At 39.2% G+C, this 23,060-nt stretch overlaps 1 protein-coding gene across 18 annotated transcripts in view; it reads right to left on the reverse strand.

Moving 5' to 3' along the window:
• Positions 1-23,060, reverse strand: part of ARID1B (AT-rich interaction domain 1B) — a 345,246-nt gene that overhangs the window by 198,035 nt on the left and 124,151 nt on the right. The gene's annotated exons all lie outside the window — the stretch shown is intronic.

A 23,060-nucleotide genomic window follows, 5' to 3' on the forward strand; every position in this document is an offset into this window, starting at 1 on the left:
TCCTTATCTGGAGCAAGTATGATCTATAACAGGGTATGCTGCAAGTATGTTGCAGTGGTTTAAGCAGACTCTTTTGAGCTCACGTCGCTGGTTTGGTAAGTAGCTAGAAAAGTTCATACTGAGGACAGAGAGAAAGTGTGAATAAGTTATACAGTCATACCTCATGTTACGTTTGCTTCATGTTACATTTTTTCAAGTTGCGTCCCACAGTGACCCGGAAGTGTCGGAAAGGGTTACTTCTGGGTTTCACTGCTCACGCATGTGCAGTAATGCTAAATCGTGCTTCGTGCATGCGCACAAGCCCCAAATCATGCTGCGCACCTGCGCAGATATGGTGCTTAAGGTTACAGGCTTTTCATGTTGCGAATGGGCCTCCGGAACCGAACCCGTTCGCAACCAGAGGTACCACTGTAAAAGATACAACTTCCCTCCACTTCTTATGTCTCTGAATCCTGGGAGCGCTGCACTATTCGCTAGAAAATTAGTTCTATTCCACATGACAATTTAGGTATTTACACTGGAAAACACTCAAGAACATGTACACAAAAACAAAATATATATACACATTTGGAGGCCCATATATGAATATGCAAAAAAGCACATTATTTGATGTGGCTGAAATCCTTGTTAGCGCATCTGGACTATAGTTACATGTACTCAATCATTCTGTTGACAAGTGACAATTTATAAGGTTATTGTGTGGACCTCTCTACCGACCTCTCTATTGTTGTGGACCTCTCTACCAAGGAGTAAAAACCTTCATTGGTTAGATGTGTTCATCTTTATTTTGAAGAAAGAACAGAAGACTATGTGGACCAGAGATCTGAGAACGTAATGTTTTATATCACAGTTAATGAGAACTATTACTCATTATATTTAATATTAAGACTTTGTTCTGTGTAAACTAGATGAAGCACTCGTTTGCAACAATAATGCATGAGGCATAACAAGAAAGAATACAATGTTATAATTAGTTTAGCAAGTAAAATAGTATTATCTTATGTATATTTTTAAGGTTTAAGACATTTTTACAGATTATCTAATGGACTGATCTTTTGAGCTTCTGTACAGACAAGTAAGCATTAGGATTGGCCACAGAGCACCATAAATTGTTGTTCTATAACTATACTGAGAGCCAGGCACCTGGTGCCCAAGTGATAGCTGCCAACCTAGATGGCTTTAAAAATGGGTTAGGCAGATTCATGGAAGATAAGGCTATCAATAGCTACTAGCAATAATGGCTTCTGAGTATCAGTTGCTAGGGAACATGAGTGGGAAACTGTTACTGCACTCGTGTCCTGATTGTGTGCTTCCTGTAGGCATTTGGTTGGCCACTGTTAAGATCACACTGCAGGACTAGCTGGGTCTTGGGTTTCATAGAGCAGGGCTGTCCTTGTGCTATCATGGCACCTGCACCATTGCCAGAAAGCTCTTGTGAAGATCAGGATTGGTAGAGAAGTGGCATGGCAAAGGGTGAATTTTTCAGTGCAGTACCTTAAAGACATTCAGGGAGTTTTATGCCGACACAACCCTACTGCAAGTATTTAGTGAAATTTCAACTGACAGGTAAGATAACAAAGTAGAAATTTCCACATTTGTTAAGTGCAGGATATATAAATGGCTTTTTAAAAAGAAAGCAGGAATGGAATTTGTGAAATCTCTTCCTATTTCTGTGGGTTTTACATTTCTGCTTTGTATTCCCTTTTCCCCTTCTCCAGTTCTTCTGTTTGGAGGCTAGTGCTTACACAGTAAAATCGCTCCAGGAGCCTCCTACATGATATCGTTTTTATTCTACCAAGTTAATGCCAGGGTTTTCAGATAAGAGAGCAGAAGAAACACTATCCCTCTTCTTGTCCTTCATTTAGCATACATAATCAAACTGGTACACTCACCTGAGAAGAAGTCAGCATCTGATTATATTATATAGCACTGATATGAGCAAAGAAAAGCAGTCAGCACGCATGAGAGTATTTGGAGTATTTCTAATCAGTAGCATGTGGAAAAATGCCATCTACCATAGCGGAAATTATAGTTAAAATTGCACAACACCTTTATGATATAAATGTATATAAACTGTAGATAATACAAAAACTCCCTCTCTCCTTAGAATGAGATAACATTCAAAATACAATATAATTATCTGTCCCCACTCTATGGTTCTTCTGTTTGGAGGTTAGTTTGCACAGTAAAACCACTCTAGAAGCCCTCAGTTGATGAGAGGAAGCTCATCAAATATGCAGATGACGCCAAATGGGAATGGGTAGCTAATACCACAGAAGACAGAATCTGGAGTCAAGATGACCAAAACAGATTGGAGACCTGGGCCAAAACTAACAAAATGAATGTAAGGTTCTACACTTAGGTAAGAATAACCAGCTGCAAAAATATAAGATGGGAGACAACTGGCGTACCAGTAGTACATGTGAAAAGGGTCCAGGGGTCCTAGTAGACCACAAGCTTGTCTTCGCCTGCTCCTGCTCCAGAGGTTAGGACCCAAACCAATGGATTCAAGTTACAATAAAGGAGACATCAGGAATAACTTTTTGTTTGTAAGAGCTGTTAAACAGTGGAATGGACACCCTCAGAAGTTGGTGGACTCTCCTCACTGAATGTTTTTAAGCAGAGGTTGGATGGCCATATGTCATGGAGGCTTTAGCAGAAATTCCTGCATTGCAGCGAGTTGGACTAGGTGACCCTTCCAATTCTATGATTCTATGAAATCATAGTACAAAGAAGGATGTAACCAGTACACTGGTTATGGGAAAATGGGAAAGTAGGTGATTGTTTGACTTAAATAGAATTAGAATTTTTAGGAATAGTGATTGTTTTCTTCATCTGATTCAAAATTCCATTCTGAGCCCTTAAGTGGGAGTGACGAATAAAGAGAAAGAGACCAACAATGCAAAAGTCATGATTAAATGCCAAAGTCTCCAGACTATATCTAATGAAAACCAAGGGACTAACAATATAAGGAGGAAGCACTCCGATGCCATTCTTATTGAAATGGATAGAATTCCGTGGAAAAATGCACAGTGAATGGCATTAATGATATATATTGATTGTGTTCCTAATCAATGATGCCAACAGAGCAGGACTTTTAGGCAGAGTCCAGGGGCCCCTCAGCAAAATGAGCACAAGGACATATTTTGAATCAAATATGCACATTATCATCTAAACAAAAGAATATAATAAAAGAGTTTTGATTTAATTCAAGATTCCTTAACAAGTGCACTTTTGGGGATAAGTCAATTCTCCCACCATTCAAGTTATTTTTTAAAATGCCTTTATTATAAATTTAAAAACCCTCAACCAATGGGCAACCACAGTCATAGAATATAAGTCCAGTCTTCCTCTCATCTCCCCAAGGTCTCAATTAATTCCTATCTAGCCCCCATCAGTATAATTAACATAATTACTCAGAAGCATTGTACTTCACCTTCTGCTTTAGAAGTGACCCAAGTTTATTTAAAGAGTAGCACCTGAACCCCATCAAACACTGCCTCAAAACAAAGAGAGGTTTGTAAAAATACACCCAGAGAACACCCAACTTTCCAGGGTTTCTGAACTGACATACTTGATTTGTGACAAATGAAGCAAGCTTTCTTTATTTTTCACCCTCATTTCAATGTTCTAAGTAAATTACGTTGGCTGATTTGGAGTAGAAATTATATTTCTTCCACAAGTTATTACTATGTGCCACTAGATATATCACATGCACGCCATTACCTGCATCCTAGAAAATACTGGTAAATGTACAGTGCCTATCTTCTATTTGATCCATCATATTCTCCACACTGCTACAAGGGAAAGATGACCTCAGTTAACACTTGAGGGGCTCATACCTATTACACTTACTAAAAACACTCTGCAAACATATAATTTACCAGGCAGCGTTCAACAGAGTTCAAGCACTCTCTTGGCATATATTTAGTATACTTAGGGTGTGACATTCAATGCAAAACGAGTTTCCTGGAAAGTAGACTAATGCTAATCAATAGATCTGACTCAGTGAAAAACCTTGGACTGATAAAAGGAGGCATCAAACATGAAGACAGATCATTACCTCGTCTAGTAGCTGTCTATCATTTACAGTGAGGTGAAAAACTGTTTCTTTAAAATGATCGCTTTAACTCAGTTCAAACTGAAACACTATTTCAAAAATAAGCTCTGTGGGTCCAGTGCCACTATTTTACTAAAATTGGTCAGATCCCATTTTGCAATTGCCAGAAACCATTGTTATTAGCACTGTTCAAAGTACTCATACAAAGACCGTTTAAAGTCACCACACTGAGACATTCAGCTAACCTCCTTTAAGTCAGATGCTTCAATGGTAAAATGGATTGGCAAAAGGGAAAAGACTGTCTCTCCATGTGAAAGTATGCAGTCAAAATTGTTCACGTTTCCCAAATTGTTCACATTTCCCACATTGCTACATGTAATATGGATGTTAATAAAAGGGATGTTTAAACCTTCAAGCTAAATTCATCTCCTTTTCATTTTACAGATATTCTGGTTAACGGTATTAATTTGGTTCCCTTGGTGATTTTTAGGATTTCAACAGAAATTAGTTAAAATAAATTGAAATGTTTAAATAAAAATGAGTGGAGAAATGTTAGTACAGTACTGACTTAATACACCCATCCACTTCTTTACCTAAGTAAAAAATTACCTGAAAGTAAATTTAGTGGTGCCCAGGGGAATCACCATGAATGTAGATCCAACACCTTAGCTTGGATTAAGGTGGGGAAAATGGCACAGAAGATTCAAAGTACAGTCATTTGGGTTCTCAGCTCCAGACTTACAGTCTGGGATGCCCAATTCATAACCCCTTCACCCACTGTAGATGGAAAATCCACATTTGCAATTCACGTCTAAAGCAGGTTACTTAAAAGTAAGTTACGCATTCTATAGACTTTACTCGTGAGTTACGTGTTTAGGATTACAAATCTAAATCTTTTACAAACCTTTTAAAAAACAGCAACAACTACCTGCATAACAAAACATCCCCTTCCTGCTCATCTCCCTGCAGCCCCCTATGCACCCTCAAAATTTGTTCGGGAAGGCAGAGAGCATATTTTGGGGCACATGGGGAGAGCAGAAGAAAGGGAAGTCCAGCTGCACATATGGAACTCCAGGTGTGGGACATTGCATATATCTCATAGTTTTTCATCTGCCATTTACTATATTCCTCCTGAGATAGTCTAGCCTCCTCTGATGAGGAACCATGTAGAGAAAGGGGAGTTACTACACACTACATGGTCTTAGGCAGCTGAATACAGGATGTGGCACTCCTCTCATCTCGCTTGTATGGAGATTCACTGCACCTCTTTGCCCATTGAAACTCATTTATTTATTTAAATTATCTAGGAGCTGAAAAAATATTTTAAAACAATACAGTCTCTGCCCACAAAAAAGCAATAGGGAAAGCTAGAGAGGAAACAAAAAACAAGTAAAATGTTTAATAACCAGGTGAAACGAAGGAGTTCCAACTGAGATGATGGAGTGGGCAATGCTAAATCTGTATCTATTCATATTTTTTTTAATGGTGTAAGTTATTTATTCCATGACTTATTTGTTCACTGAGATTTTAAAATTTCCAACCCACCCTGCCCCTTATGGTTATTCAAATACTGATATAAAGCACACTAAAATATATGTGGAACTAAGACACACAAATTAGAAGATTGTGCCTCACTGATTACTCTATGTAGGCAATGTGTTCTACTTTTAAAATCTCTTAAATTTTTATTACCTAAAGAGAACAGCCTGGATATAACACTGACCTTCACTCTCTTAAGGAAAGCTAGGAAAGCACCATTAACGACAACAAAAAGCTTATATAATCCCAAAAAACTTGAAAAAGAAGGCTAGGTTTAGGATACCCTTCGAAATATAAACACGATGTCTATTTGCTCCTTTAGTCCACTCAAAACTGAGCCATTCACTACCCACAGCTGTTTGATGAACAACTCAACATTCTGAGTGCAGCCGACTGCCAGAGTATGTTTTCCCCTCATTCCCTATCATATCATTCCTTATTCACTCCACATGCCTGAAGAGAGAACTTTGTTGCTTTGAACTTTTCTCTACAACTTTCAAAGGAGGGAGGAGGAAAGGGGGGGGGGACACAGCACAGGGATGTAAGAAATAGACAGAAAGGACGCATCAAGGTGAATTAGATTTCCACATCATTTATCCTACAGGAAAGCGCATGCTTTAATGTACCCTGAACCAGACAGAGGCATCATTAGGGCTGCATTTTGTCTACAAAGCTAAAGGAATAGCAAATGTAATCTTACACATCTATGTCAATCTAGTTTGACCAGTTCCACAAGTTCAGTTAAAAAGGAAGCATGACATTCTCACTTAAGGGAGCATGAACAAAGGCTGAGAACATGGCCAGACAGTTTTAAGCAAACAGAACTGGAAGCGGCTGGGATGGGAATATGGCATTTAAGAAGTTATTAATTACATTTTAGCTGTCAGTGAAAGATGTACTGAAGTATATTGGCACACAAAACAAAACCTTCAGTTAGGTTTAATGCTGTTTAAAAACTTGGGCTACAGCAATACTGTATAACGAGTTAACGAGATATAAGATTTTTAAACAATATTTAAGCAACATTTGCAGGAACACAAGGGATACCAGGCTGGCACTGGTGGACTTAGTACACATTTTCAAATCACAGAAGATAATACTCTTCCACATTTTCTATTAATACAATAACATAATACTAAGATATGTGGTTAATCTTTAATAGTTTCAGTTTTATAATAAAACTAGAAAGAGAGGGAGGTATCATTAACTTCAAATGCGTATCAAGGTGAAAACTGATATTATGAAAAAAACCTAGGATTCCCAATGAAGTGATTTCCTCATAGGAACAGCATACCTAAATCTAGTTAGCAACAAATTATTCTGCATCATTTCCAAGGATGAATTAGTGGGTACCTCTGTATGTTTTCCCCTTGCAGGACAAATAGCTTCTGGGGCCAAGGAGGAGGAAAACAAGCAAACAAACAAGCAAACAAACAAAGAGCCTCTCCTAGCACCATCACAATTAGCCCCTCCCTTGGAAGCTCCTGCAGCCAATCAGAAGCCATGAAAGCCCTGTCGGACGTTCGGCATCCAAAAATAGTTCACAAACCGGAACAGTCACTTCCGGGTTTGCAGCGTTCAGGACCCAAAACGTTCGGGAACTAAGCTGTTCAAAAACCAAGGTACGACTGTATTCGGGAGCATTTGGGAGCATAGCTGCCTTGAACTGTGGAGGTAAAGCACAGCCATTGTGGCTAGTAGCCATTGATAGCTCTCTCCTCTATGAGTTCCAGTCAAATGTTTTGCTGTATCTACAGGACTGCATGCTGCAGTTCCTCAGCAAGAACACAGCATACAAATAGCCATGGTAGACCGTGAAGGGATGTAAATAGCCCTTTCACTGAAGCTACAAGTCAGCATGAATATATTATTTTACACCATCAGACCAGGCAATCGAGTTTTATGCATGGTCTTGAAACTCAGTTTAGAGGAGTCTTCATCTCGATCATGGAAAATGTGCCCATTTTCTTCCTTGTTTTTACATATGTTTGGTCTGCAGAAGCTTTTGCTCAGATCTTGCCCTGTTCTATTGCCACCGATTCACAATCATTCTAGAAGCAAAATTGCAGACCATGGAAGAGCAATCCCCAAACAGGAATGCCTTCCAGTGGCTTAGGCTTATCAGTCACCCCCAGTCACAACTGATGGCAAGGGGGAACAGCAATCCCAGTGTTTCCTTAAAACAGATTTTGAATATGTCAGAAGACCTGGCACCCAGGTGGCTAATTTTTTTTTTTTTAAGCAGATCACCTTGTGCACTTGTTTGAGCCAAAGACTTAGCTCCTTTATTGTGGTTTTACTATTTTCATAGTCATTAAACACATGTTTGTTTTAAAATACTTTTAGGGGCTAAGTGGCAAGGCAGCCTAGGAAAGCAATTGGTTGGCATCCTGAAAATAGGACACTTTTTACATAGTAGTAGTTAAAAAAATGACTAGAAAATATCAGAAACTGCAGTGTGTAAGGAACCTATTTTCATTGGCATTGAGGCTACCTCTGTATAAACTTCTGTCATCTCTGACCTCTGTCAGATGAGAAAATAGTTGCCAATAAATGAAATTTTTGATTCCATTCAATCTGAACTGGGTTTAGCATACACATCTATCCTGTTTGAGGCATCACGGGGCCAGGAGGTGGGGGAAATCTTGAACTGAAATAATGTCAGAGGAAGTGAAAGAAAGGGTTTACTAAATGTAAAAAGCATGCATATGTTAAACAGTACATTTTGCTCAAAGTTAACATATTCTGGGATTATATGTCATAGAGTGCACTGTACCCTGCTGAGTGCATGAAATTCAAAATTCTTGACATGGCAGCCCACCAAAATACACTGCCAAATTTGCTGGTTCTTTTCCAATCTCATCTTCAAAGACAGAAGGACTTGAGAAGGAGGGAATGACAGAATGGGCACAGGGAGACTTGTGCTGATAGCAATTTGTATGAGCGCTGTTGGACATACTCTATGAGTACAAGGAACCAGGTAAATAAATATACTATTTTAACATTTGAAATGTTGTAAATTGTAAACAGTGCTCAATATTTGCAGCTGTTATACACCTTAATTATAAAACTATATGAAATATGAAGTTACTTTCATGTAATGCGATCAAAGCTGGTGATTAAATAGATCCTTCCACAAACTAAATACATTTTACTAATTCACTTTGTAAAAAATAAAATAAAACAATCCTTCTTAGGACCAAGACTTACAGAAAACATCTCCCAGTAGAACTATAACTTTACATGACAATGATACGCTGCATAACCCCTTTTATCTCTATTTTAAGCAACACTGCACTGAACTTCATTTTAGCCATTCTAACATTTCAGAAAGGAAAACCAATCTTTGTTTTGAAAAACATACTCTTGAAGGGTAAGTAAAGAACGGCAGCAGATCAGCACTAAAATATGATGCAAAGTTACATGTTGCAATGATTATCACACATTTATTTACACGCCTGCCTAGCTCTTTATTTTTTACTTTCATAGTTCTAGGTTTTGAAAATTAAACTATATGAACACAGTTCTTTATCAATTAATATAAAACATGAGAATCTATTTTTGATTTGCTAGTGACAGAAACAAGAGGTACTCGGGACAACGTGTTCTGTATACCTGTATTTGCAAAAAGCATTCAGAGGCTGCAGAGGGAGTGTGAAGTTAAAAATACTGGTTTACAAGAACTAAATATCTTCACTTAAGAACAAGTGAAATGATTATTTTACAGTTTCCCTAATTAAAAAAAATCTCATAAAACTAATCTAAAATATTTGTATATTGCCTTTCATAAAAGACACTTAAGAGTGCTAAACAACAATTAATAAAAACATCAAAACAATCAGAATAAAGCACTAGATATCAGACGACAACTCTGAATAGCAGATTCATATGGTGGAAGTTTCCTGTTCAGATATCCTGATCGTAGACCATTTCAGGAACAAACTCTGGCCACAAAAGATCCTTAAAAAGCCCCTGACAATAGTGAATGTAATGTTTTGAACTAGTTGAAATTTTGAAGGCTTTTCGAAGGCAGCCCCATGTATACATTAAAGTAATCAATTTAAGGGCTTCTAGGATGCAATATTTTAACTTCCAGTGAAGTAATGGGAACTTTTCCAAAATACCCGATTTGAAGAGAGAGTTGTTAGGAGGAACAATGGAAACAAATATGTGACACAAAATACATAAGCATGCAGATGTCATACAAATGCTTCCAAGCCAGTTTGTTTCCCCATTTCGATGTCAGACATTAGATGTATATTTTAGCTATAGCTAGTATCCTGTTTAAAGGGGGGAGGGGGACATTGCTTCCAGGATGAGGTTACTGAATCAACGTTCCATACTATACAATTGTCATCCTCAACATGCTCAAGTTACTAGCACTTGTGTCATATAATTATACTTGTTTGTAGATCCATTGGGAACACTGAGGGGCTCAGGCTAGTCTCTAAGGTCCAGGGGCCTCTGAGAAGAAACAGGCCACCTTCTGATCTGTAGATGGAATGGTTGGATTAGCAGAGAGCCAGGCCAGCTGTTGCAAGCTTTATCAGCGCACAGGCCTAACAGATGGGAATCCATTCTAAAAGCCTCATGAAACAGTAAGCAAAGCCCTTGTGCTATCCTTCTGTTTCCTAGCCCCACCCCCTTTTTAAAGACAGCCAGCAAAAAACACACTAGTGGAACACATATTTTAATGCATGTTGGCATTGTCTGCATGCGTGTGTCTTTTACTGTTAAGCTTGTTCACTCCTGTAACAAGAACCAACGTATAAAAAATGATATGGAAGGTGAAAAAATGTGGAATTTAAAGGTTAGAAGGTACTGAATAACCAATATCCCCCCCCCCCCATTTTCCTAGCAGCGGCTCTTCTTGTATTCCATATTTCCTATTGTATGACATTTCCTGGCAAACTGACGCACGCACACAAAAAGCAGAGTAGAAAAAGAGAGAAACATTTATAAACTAGAAAGTAGGAGAAGCTCAGAGTTGCATAATATATGTGGGAACCTGTGAAATTTAGCAGAAAGGCGTATTTTCAGATTGCAGAGTGTCTCAGATGCCCTGGAAGCATTTGGGATGCAAGGTTTTCCAGAGACAGTATTAGACAGGCAATAGGAAACATACTCTCTGAAGAGATAGCTCTACTCCATTTCTCTAGATTTTAGATAGTCAAGCTTGTGACGGGGCAAACAGCTGCTAATCAGCCAGCTGCTGTCAAATACACTTTCAACCAAAAGCATTAATGCAATTACAGTGCATGTTGAAAACTTTTTTGTTGATCATGCCTTTTGCTTGACCAGCCATTATGGGACTCTAAGAATCTTTGTACTGTCTGCCCAATAGTTTAGATTTGCTGCATTTCATCATCATCATCGTTTTTTTATTTGTATACAGTCTTTCTATCTTACAGTACTCAAGGCGGTTTACAAGCTGAAGAAACAAAAAATGTACATCTTATAACAATCTAATGCAATACAAAAATGTGATAATAAAACAAAACTTTAAAATAAGCAACCTACATCAAAAAGTAAGGTAAAGGGACCCCTGACCATTAGGCCCAGTCGTGACTGACTCTGGGGTTGCGGCGCTCATCTCGCTTTATTGGCCGAGGGAGCCGGCGTACAGCTTCCGGGTCATGTGGCGAACCAGAGCAGCACACGGAAACGCCGTTTACCTTCCCGCCGGAGCGGTACCTATTTATCTACTTGCACTTTGACGTGCTTTTGAACTGCTAGGTTGGCAGGAGCAGGGACCAAGCAACGGGAGCGCACCCCATCACGGGGATTCGAACTGCCAACCTTCTGATCAGCAAGTCCTAGGTTTAACCCACAGCGCCACCCGCGTCCCTACATCAAAAAGTAACATTCAACAATTATTAGAAAAGTATAAAATATCAACATATAAAAGTTAAACACAAATCCACTCAACAGTTACAATAAATAATTTCTAAACTATAATCAATAAAACAACAGCAAGCCACAGTACATAAAATAATACAATACAAACTGAGAAGCAGAGACTAGAGGGTGGAGCAACGCAGGTGGTTGACGAAGTCTCTCCCCTCACAGTTCTTCCTCCAGGCACAGCTTCCTTATGAGGAGTCCCAGGGCCGGGTGTGTGTGTGTGTGTGTGTGTGTATTTTAATTTTATTTGAATTGTAATTTATTAGACTGTTGTATACTGCCCTCAGATACCCACATAATAAGCAATACATTTTACTGAATGTTACTGTTTTAATAAATCTGAGTGCTGTTTTATTATACTGCTGTACACTGCAGTGAAATGTTAGCATAACACTCATTATAAACAGGTGTACAGTGGTACATTGGATTACATACACTTCAGGTTACATACACTTCAGGTTACAGACTCCGCTAACCCAGAAATAGTACCTCGGGTTAAGAACTTTGCTTCAGGATGAGAACAGAAATCATGCTCCGGCGGTGTGGCAGCAGCGGGAGACCCCAATAGCTAAGTGGTCTTCAGGTTAATAATGGTTTCAGGTTAAGAACGGACCTCTGGAACGAATTAAGTGCTTAACCCGAGGTACCACTGTATACACACTTTAATTAATTAAAACATGCTTGGCCACAAAAACACAACAACAACAACAAACCCCAAACCAAACAACAATAACAAACCCCAAACCAAATATATCTGCAAAATCACAAATTAAACACTGTCCAGTAATATCCTGTCTAAGAGAGTGCAAGATTTTTGATGGAGAAAACAAGTCAGAATCGCATTCTGACACCTATAAGTACAGTATTAGAAGAATTACCACAATGAAAACTAAAACTTTCTTTTTCTCTTGGTTTTAATGTATCTATGTGAGGTATTGTTTGGTTTTTGTTTTGGTCTGTCTGGTTGGTTGGCTCAAGGAACATCCCAGAATGCTCCTTCTGGGGGAATGTAATTTCTTCCAGAACAGACCTCCTACCCAATTCCCAAATCCTGCAACTGCCCACTATCAGTACCTATATCTTGTCAGGATTCAGTCTCAAGTTTATTGACCCATTACTGCTTCAAGTCACCAGTCCCTCCTGATTCAGACGGAGGATACTGCAGTCAGTTCCCTGGATTACTTCTCCCAACATTTCCATAGAGATGCTAAACCGCATCAGGGAAAGAGTGGAACCTTGTGGAACCCCACAGAGCAAATTCTATTATTGGTCCCAAACATATAAAATACAGAATATAAACTTACTTTGTGAAATGTAATGAGTCCTTGCTGTTGATTTCTGCAAGCAGTTATCGTCAAAATTATGTTTCTACTCTATCTACACAGATCTTTCTACCCACTGCTTTGAGGTTAATTCTTTGACATTTTTCTTCACTGAGAATGCAAAGACACTTACAAAAAGACAAAAGCTATAAAACATGTTGTCTGAAAAAAGTTGGATAATACATACTACACCTACTGTGATAGACTACACATTCTGCTGTGCCAAATGATTTTATTTACACTTAGAGAGAGAGGAACACTAGAATATTTAAAGGGTATATTTCTAACCAACACATTCCAAATAAAAACAAACCAATCTTTTTTCAGCTACTCTGACGAAGACTAGGACCAGTAGCTGACATTTTGGATGCATGTTACTGTGGTATAATTCTACTTCTACTGGCATGAACAATAACAGATGTGCTTGAGTCTTTCAGGTAGTCCTCTGTCCAAGTTATTTGCCAAGGTCTGACACAATTAGTACAAGACATAGGATGCTATGAAGAGTCTTTGCAATGCCGACATGTTTAGATATGGGACACTTCTTTAACTCTTCCTGAGATTTGGTTATGTTAATCCAATTGTGTCCCTCAGCTGGCAGAAGGCTCTTGGATTCAGTGGCACATTCCAGGAGCAGAATGGGCAGTGGGATGGGCCGGCTTTTGCAAATTCCCCCTTTCTCTAGCAGCTCCCTGCAATGTTTCCCTCACTGTTCCAAAGGGTCCCCCAGCCCACTGTGGAGGTAGGGGATAAAGGAGACAGAAAATAAAAGGGGCAATAGGTGAAAACCCCTTCCTTTGTACTCATGAAAGTATCTACTGGATCCCAGAGTATTCCCAGTGCACCTCTCTCAGTTGCTATAACCTTACCAGCTTCACATACTTTCTGGAAGTCCCATAGGAGGACATTGTAATGTAACATGCTCCCGCATGCTTCCCAAGAAGTCAGGGAAGCTGCATATTGCCCAGAGAGTGGCACAGGAATTTTAAAAAGAACCTGTGCATGCCTTGGCCACCTCATCATAACTTTATGAAGATAAGCACCAGACACCTCCGCAAATGAGGTAGGAAAAAGACCTCCATATCCTGAATTTGGTGGGTAGCGTTTGGAACAGCATTACAAATCCATCATTTCCTTTAGACCTTACTCCCACCAATGCATGCTCAATACTAGAAACCATGTCTTAACATGCTCACTTTTAACAAAGTAAAAAGTGCATTATTTAAAACACATGGCTGAAAGAATAGTAAGATTATTTCAGATTCTGAGTTCCAGAATAAACAAAAATTGTTTTTGCCAATAAAATTTAAAAGCAACTAATGTAAAATTTGAATTAAATTACAAACACTAAGACACATATAACCAGAAATACTATTATTTTGACATTAAAGTATAAGTGAATCAGAGACTGAACACAATATAGGTTTGAGATGAAGATCTAGAATGAACTAAAAAAATCTGATACAAGAGGAAGAAGTCCAACTGCCTATAAAGGTACTTTTACTGCTGGTTAAATACAGAGGAGGAGAAGGATGTAAAGATGGGGAAGGGATAAAATTGAGTTCGGGGTGGGAACTGGGTTAATAAGCGATCACTGGAGGTTGTTAAACAGAGGTTAGATGACCATCTGGCAGGGATGCTTTAGCTATGATTCCTGCATTACAGTGAGTTGGACTAGATGACCTTTGGTGTCCTTCCAATTTGATGATTTTAGGGAGGTATGTATCAAACTGCAGTCTAAGTCATTAATATATGATGAAGAAAACAGAGGTATGAAATATCCCTTCAATATTTTAAGTGTTAATTTGTTAGGAAAAAGCAAAGTGCACATAAAATTGCAGATTTAACGATTCACATCAACAACGCAGTGCAGATGTTTTGAATTTACAGTCAGTATAGTCTGCTTTCTCAAGCCATAAAAATTAAACAATTTTTCACAAGATGTGTGTAACAATCTAAGTATTAGGAACAAAAGAGGGAACTGGGACATGTGCTATACTCATGCCTCTGGAAAAAAGGTAGTATTTTTGAAACAATTTTTAATGTAAAAGTGAACAAATATATAAAAGCACTGCAAGTTAACTTATGGGGTTAAATGAAAAACAATCCACTATGGTCAATATTTAAATACTACCAATTAAATATGAGGAAAAGACTTTGCAGTTAAATGTGTAAAGAATTACTTTTGCCTCTTTCAATTTTTATATTGGTTTTTAAGCATGCATTTGCTTCCAACCATTTGCTTTGAAACAGAGAGAGAGAGAGAGAGAGAGAGAGAGAGAGAATATCTATGTACGGCACACACACACACACACACACACACACACACAATCACTGAATAAATACATATATAAGATTCCCTGAATCAGAAGCAATTCTTTCATATGTTACTTAGGTAAAGCAATATGTGGTGTTCTCATCATCTGATTCAACATTTCTCTCCTTGTATAAATAATGAACTATATAGCCCATGCTGATATAGTATTGTCACTTCTGGTGTCATAAGCAGATGCTCGAGGGGTTAAAAGAAGGTGTGGTGCACATAGTGTTGAATAAAATAATGGAAATGTCTTTAAATGCAAACATTCAATAGAGTGTGCACACTGGAAGACAAATGCAGAAGTCATATTGACTTGTTGCAATGGAAGCCTTTGTCCTCACTCTTAGCTCCAGTCTAACTACCTAAGCAGCTAATGGGGCCTGTCAGGATACCTCCTCAGGCTGAAGACTCCTGCACTCCCACCTTTCTTGTCAGTAATGGGGGCGAAGGCCTGGAGCCTCTGTGTCTAAGGAGACATTCTAAACTTAGCCCCATTAGGTTTGGCAGGCATGACACAAGACAGTTGAGACTTGAAGAACTCCCAAATAAAAATATGGTCTGAAGGGTACACATTTTAAGCTACCATTTACAGGCAATTTACTTTGCATAAGGATATAAAAATTTTCTTTCTTATTTCTCACGCAAGTTACATGGTGGGTTTTTACCTACTGTTGTAGATAGTACCGTCATACCTTGGAAGTCGAACGGAATCTGTTTCGGAAGTCCGTTCACTTCCAAAACCTTCGGAAACCAAGGCCTTTACCTACTTACAATGCAATCCTAACCATGTCTGCTCAGAAGTAAGTCCTAGTGAATTAAACAGAACAAACTCCCAGGTAAATGGACTTAGGATAGCAGCCTTAATTACTAATGTGATAAACTCAGTTATCATCATCAAGAGATAATATAGTTCCATTATTCAGTTCTATTATCTATATGAAGATAAATTGCAATCAGATGATCAACATATTCATTATTAATGAGAAATGGGAATAAAGTCAAGAAAACGGAAACATCTTAACAGATGGGTATATTTAATAACATTAAATGCACTGAAGTCAACAGGTCCTAGTCATATTAACTGTAGGCATTACATCATAACAAGCACTATTTCAAAATTTGAGAAACTGTCACAGAAAACTGACAGTGTGTTGGATTGCCACTTATGATGAAATACATTATTGACACTTCAAAAACTAGTTTGCTTTATTCTAAATCTTGTAAAATAGTAGCAAAAAGGATTCCTTATGGGTGCAGCTACACACAAAGGATAGGAATTGGGCTCAATGAACACCTAATGGCAACCCTCCTCTAGCCACCCCTCAGCATGCATGCTCTACAATATATTGCACTGAAAAGGAGGCCTGCCCATACCTCCTTTTGACTCATCCAAGTCTTCCTCTTTTCACCAAAGCCCTGCCTAGCTTGCTATCTAATGGCTGGTGTGCTGTGAATATACACATGCTCCAAGGGCCAATCTGTGAGAGGAAAGAGGGCTTCATCTCAGCAAGCATCATGTCCTAAATTTACTTCACAAGGGACTTAAGCTCTTACAGTCCAATCCTGTGACTGGTAAATTCCACTGAGTGAAGTTCCATTTTCTCCCAGGTATGAGTGCATAGGACTGCAAACTTAGTGCATTTTCTGCTGACTCCATGGAAACTTCATAGCAAGGGCAAAACAGAATTCTTTGACAGTCACAATAAGCATGCAGTGTAAAGCACAACCATCATGAGAACACTATTGTTACCATAACAGGAAGGGTACCAAAAAATTAATTCAGTAGTATGCAAGTCAATCATCTCAAACTGATTTGCATTTTTATAAGAGGATTAGACAAAATGGAAGACAAAGCTATCAATGGCTATGAACCACAACAGCAATGATACCAGTTTCCGGGAATCGCAGGAGTACGAGAAGCAAGTGACCTTCAGGAGAGAGATGATTCCAGAAGCAAATCCAGGTGTGCTCATATCCAAGGTTGCAGGTTCGATCCCCATAGGGGACAGCTGCATATTCCTGCATTTGGCAGGGGGTGGTGTGGGTTGGACTAGATGATCCTCAGGGTCCCTTCCAACCCTATGATTCTACAACTAGATGGGCTAATGGCCTGATACGGCAGGGTCACCTTATGATTTAATAAGAATATATCCGCTGAAATAAATACTTAAGTTAGTCATGATTTCAACGGCTCTGATACAACTTATTGAGTGAAACTGAATGTAATCATTTGTGCAATATGACCTCTTCTTGCTAGAGCCCATCCACAATATCCCCTAGAGTGGTGGTTCCCAACTGGTGGTCCGTGGACACCAGCAAGTCTACAGGGGATCCGCAGGACCATTCGCATAACAAAAACTACAATAGAGATATCAAAAAAGTAGGGGTCTATGGGTTGGCTTTTGAAAAACTGGAGGTCCACAATACTTAACTAATTGGAAACCACTGCTCTAGAGCAGGGATGTCCAACACGTTGATTGCGATCTACTGGTTGATCCCTGCGTGGTTTTGGTAGATTGCGATCAATTGTTGGCCCCCTTCCGGCCCTGGCCCCTCTCCCTGTGCCGGTCTCTATTGTCAGAAGGGTAGCCTGCCTGAGTTTAGAAATGGAGGCTGTTATGCTATGCCACCTCCTCACCTGGGTGAAATTGTAATCTCCACCAAAATGGGACACACACACCCAAATCTCTCTCTCTCTCTCTCTCTCTCTCTCTCTCTCTCTCTCTCTCTGTGTGTGTGTGTGTGTGTCTCAGGGCAGGGATTGCTTTCTAAAGGAGGCATTCAAAGCAGTGAGATGAATTGGAATTCAGTGTCTTAAGAAATTTAAGCCAGAGAAGTTGGATGCTAACATTTCAATGATATAAAAGTCTGCTGTAAGAAAGGAAAAAAGGTAATGGGGTAAAATTGTTTTAAAAATCAGGCATATTTAGTTAAATTTACAATAATAGTTTCAATATAATTATTTAATGATTAGGACAGTTTATTACTTGGGTAAATAGATTCTGCTCCATGATAGCTCCTCGATACACTGAATAAATAATTCCCAGTCTGAGGGACATTTGTTCCAGACTAACTGCGGGAGAAAGCACTAGATGGCCTTTTAAAATAACATGTTGCTCTAAAATTTCAGAGACCCAGTTATTTAGTCAGAGGATTTCTTACTGAATAAAACTGAAGCAGTGAAATAAATATATATCTCCACACTGTTCTTCAGCTTTCCCCATTTCATGCTGAGTGAAGGGAGACTGTAGGACAGATACACATAGACGTGCATGCCCACATATACAAAAGGGAAGAAGCAAAAGAACCATGTTAAAATAATTCTGTTCTAACTGTTGTTTTCCCCAAAGAACTTACTTAAAAATAAAACTGTATTCCTTGACAAAGCTGATAAAAGAAAAAGGAGACGAAAGAAAAAATGCTTTTGAGTTTTGTGAAAACCCATTCAACTGCTGTCCAGAGGACATGTAGCCTACAGGAAACATCCACTGAGGAAAAACGATGTCACAGTCAAAGTGTTGCTCAGAGAATGCTCACAGAGACCACCAAGTGGCAATTCTGCAGACTTTCAAATCAAATATTCTCTCTTTTTCAGCCCATAGGAATGTAAAGAATTCATCTGATTAGTCTTTCATTTACGATGAGAGGATGAGAGAGGCTCATCAACTGATATGCTTCTGGTGAAGGGAATTTAGCCATTTAAAATAATACAAACAGAGGCTTTTTTTGCCCTCAGAGAGTGTATAAAGATTTCCGATATTTTTTATGTTCTAAGCCTCACACAGGTATATTGGTATATTTCTGGTGCTATTTGGGGAGAATTAACAAGATGTGGTCTCCAATGAACTCTGTATGTTTCTGAAGTGCTACAGGTATTAGTGAAAACAATTAAGTAGCAAGAGTTATTTTCTTCTACAGCTGCATTTCACCCCTTACTAAGCGAATTAATCTATTACTGTACAGCACTCTCTATATATAGTGTGCATGTAGTCAAAATGGGCAGGTGTTCTTTATTACTCACTATTGTAAAAACAAAGAATAGGAGTGTGTATTTGTGTAGAAATTGAACCTCTGTTGTCCAAACACTGCTTCTAACTCTTACAAACTTTTTAAAATTTCTACTAAATGATAAACCTTTTTAAATAATTCTGAATGCTGTATTCTCAAAACACAGGCAGGAATGTAGGAAGATGCCTTACAATGTTGGATCCACTGTCAGCACAGCCTAGCAGAAGCTCTCCAGGATTTCAGACAAGGGCTTTTCCCAGCCCTACATGGACGTATCAGGGACCAAAACTGAGACATTGTGTGCTGATGTCACAGTAGGTTAGCCAGGTGAAATGCCATGCCAGCTGCAACTGTTGTAATCAACTCTCCTACACAAGTATTGAAGGGAAAAGGCCCTGTTTTCTTCTTTATCGGGTTACCCTCTATCCTAGGTTACTAGCTGCGCTTTTTACTGAACAGAGCTGTGGGAGAAAGATGGTGGATTACTATACAGGAGGCTGGAATCAATTGATTCTATAAATTCACACAATAAAGGCAACAAAAGGAAGGGAAAATGTGCCCATTACCAAGGTGCCCATACCGATGCGAGCAATGAAGGCAGTGTGTACATCGTAACAGTGCATGTATCACATGTGTTAACCTACCAAGTTTAATTCCCAGCTTCCCCTGTTAAAAGGATCTTAAATGGAAGGGGCTGGAGAGACATCTGTCTGAGACTGCCAGCCAAATTAACCTGTAGGAGCTAGCAGGCCCAATGTTTTGAGTCACCATGAAACAGTGCGGTAGATACATATTCTTGCTCAACATGATTTTGTGCTTTAAAAATGTGAAGCTATTTTCCCCCCATAGGAAGTGGCTTGTCTCACACTGCCTGAGGTAAAAAGACAAACATATTTAGAAAAGAGCCTCATCTTTCACTCTGTACACCGACAAGGTATCAACTCTTCCTTCAACTGATGCCAATAGCAGCTGCTACAACTGCACTCACAGAATGAATAAAACATTTAATGTGTACTATAATTTAATCCGAAAATCAAAATGTAGAAGTTCCAGAAAAACATTAGTGATCAGAAGTAGTGCTGCGTTCCAGAAATAATGCATTACCAAACTATGTAGAATGAGAAGCCGGCTGATTTGTTTTTAAAAGAAGGAACGGGGAGGGGCAAGCAGTCTTCAGTTCTCTGTTCCTCCTCGAAGGCACCCAGAAAGAGCCTGGCCCACACGACTCTGGCCTCGACTCTGGGTATTAAAATATTCATCTCTCTTTTCCTCAATGTCAGTTGCATGCAAACTGCCTTTCCTCTCCCTCTGAAACATTAACCTCTGCTCTCTAGGTGATACCAACCAGGGATAGAATTAACGCAGTCTTTCCCCTACACAGACTCCCGTCAGCTACAAGGCTCTCAATATATGCCATTTCAAGGTGTCTCTCTTTGGCATTTGAAGTATCCATTACAAAATGGACATTTAAAAAGGTTTGTGTGCTTTTGATTATTTTATTTGAAAATCATTTTGTTCAATCTTCTCTCCGGTGTTTTTCCTTTCACAGAAGTAACCACTCCCACACTCCACTAGCTTATCATAAGGACTATTTACTAGAAATATTATGTGATAACCTTAACTTCATGTGTTCTTAAAAAAAAAAGGGGGGGACATTCAGTAAAAGGGAAGAGTTCATAATGTCTCCCTTGTGGGACACTAAGGAGTATGAATAATAATCTCGTATGGCTTTATTATTAGAGGGCTTTATAAGATAAAGCTCCCAGAAGATTTTTTTAAAGTTACTACAGTCAGTTAAAAGCAATGAGGTTGAAGGTAGCCATCCAGGTTTTATAAAAATGCATATGATAAATGTTGCATTTAAAATACATGCTATAATGTGCTTTTTATACTAGTCTGAGTTTCCTTCTTCCCATTAAGATAGTTACTAAACCAAGCAAAAAGAAACATATAAGCAAGCAAGCAAACAAATAAACAAAAATTTCATCTCTGAATGAACAATACATTTTTCAATGTGAACGTCCTAAGGGAAATCACTTCTAAATTAGCCCTGCAAAGTGTGTTAGCAGAATGTTCCAGGAGGATATTCTTTTGTGATTCAGAAGGGACATTAGTGTTGCTTATGCCACAGCTAACTGCTGCAAGTGAAAGGCATCTTACCTACATCTTTTTCCTGTAAGGAGGCAGCTAAAGGAGAAAATCCCAAACAAACTTTGCTACTAGCTTCGCTATTTGCTCTGCCTCCACAGTAAGAGGCAGCATGCTTCTGAATACTAGTTGCCAGAAACCACAGGAGGGGAGAGCGCTCTTGTGCTTGGGTTCTGCTTGTGGGATTCCCATAGGCATCTGGCTGGTGAGTGGTATACTCAGTGCTATTTTCCTTTAAAAATGTTTTGGGATACTCTCATTTTCCTCCTCGTATTGAAAGACAGTCATACCTCGGGTTGAATGTGCTTTGGGATGAGCGCATTCAAGTTGTGCTCCATGGCAACCCGGAAGTAACGGAGCACGTTACTTCCGGGTTTCGCCGCTTGCGCAGATGCTCAAAATTACGTCATGCGCATGTGCAGAAGCGCCGAAACGTGACCCACACATGTGCAGACATGGGTTACGTTTGCTTCTAGATGTGAATGGGGCTCCGGAACGGATCCTGTTCGCATCTAGAGGTACCACCGTACTGCCCCTCAATGAGGCCAAACCTAGATTCACAAAATGTTTAGGGGTATGCGTCCCCCTGTGTCCCCCCAGGAAAAAAAGCACTGATTATACTGCACTACATGAGTCACTGGCATGATCCTGAAGACTGTTCTTAGGTTAACCTAAAGCATGAACCTGCTAAACCTTAATTCTTAGAAGACTTAAGCATTCACTTTCATCTATTTCACTGAAACCTGCAGAATTTACAGTGGCCTCATTCACATGTCGCACTAAGCCAAACTACAGTGGTACCTCGGGTTCAGAACTTAATTCATTCTGGAGGTCTGTTCTTAACCTGAAACTGTTCTTAACCTGAAGCACCACTTTAGCTAATGGGGCCTCCTGCTGCCGCTGCTGCACGATTTCTGTTCTCATCCTGAAGCAAAGTTCTTAACCTGAGGTACTATTTCTGGGTTAGCGGAGTCTGTAACCTGAAGCATAAGTAACCTGAAGCATCTGTAACCCGAGGTACCACTGTATATAGGTAAGAACATGTGAGTGTGTGAGATCTCAGAGAGGAAACTGTAGCCATGGGTCTGGGTTCAGATGGCACAGTAAGCCAAGCCATGGCTTAGTTCAGCACAGCACAGCACAGCAGCAGAATGACCAGAGAGGAGCAAAGAAGTCACAATCTTCTCTCCCATGGTTTTTGGCTTCACATGATGTGTAAACCAGGCCCCTATACGTATTTAGTAGACTTGTGTCCATAAGTTTACATACATATATCACATATTTAATCAAATTATCTCATAACACTTTACAAACAGTGAACTGCCCTGGAGTTTAAATAATCTCATGTACTAAAAATATAATGGACTGAAAAGTTATCTGCATCCTGTTTCTAGGGGTGGGAAGTAATAAGATAATAAAAGGAGATGAATTTTTGGATGTGTTTTACTGAAAACACATCTTATTCCAGCTCTTGGGTAACAGGAGCTTGAAGACATTTTTGCTGGGTACTTTGATGACCTTCTGGAAAGTGTGTAAAGTCTCAGTTTCTGTGCTGTGATCTATTGCTCAGCATGAATACTGTATGCGGGAATAGGGGCAGAGCAATGCAGCAGGTGTAGGGGAAGCTCTCATACCTTCCTATTATGGCCCAAACAAGGAATATACTATTTACGGGTGACTTTGTTATCTTTATGCAAATAATGAAACAGAAAGGCCCAAAGAGCAATTTCCCCGTCAGTTACATACAGAGCAAAACCTC

This window comes from Podarcis tiliguerta (genome assembly GCF_965153285.1).
Source record: "Podarcis tiliguerta genome assembly, chromosome: 3".
In the NCBI taxonomy this organism is placed as follows: Eukaryota; Metazoa; Chordata; class Lepidosauria; order Squamata; family Lacertidae; genus Podarcis; species Podarcis tiliguerta.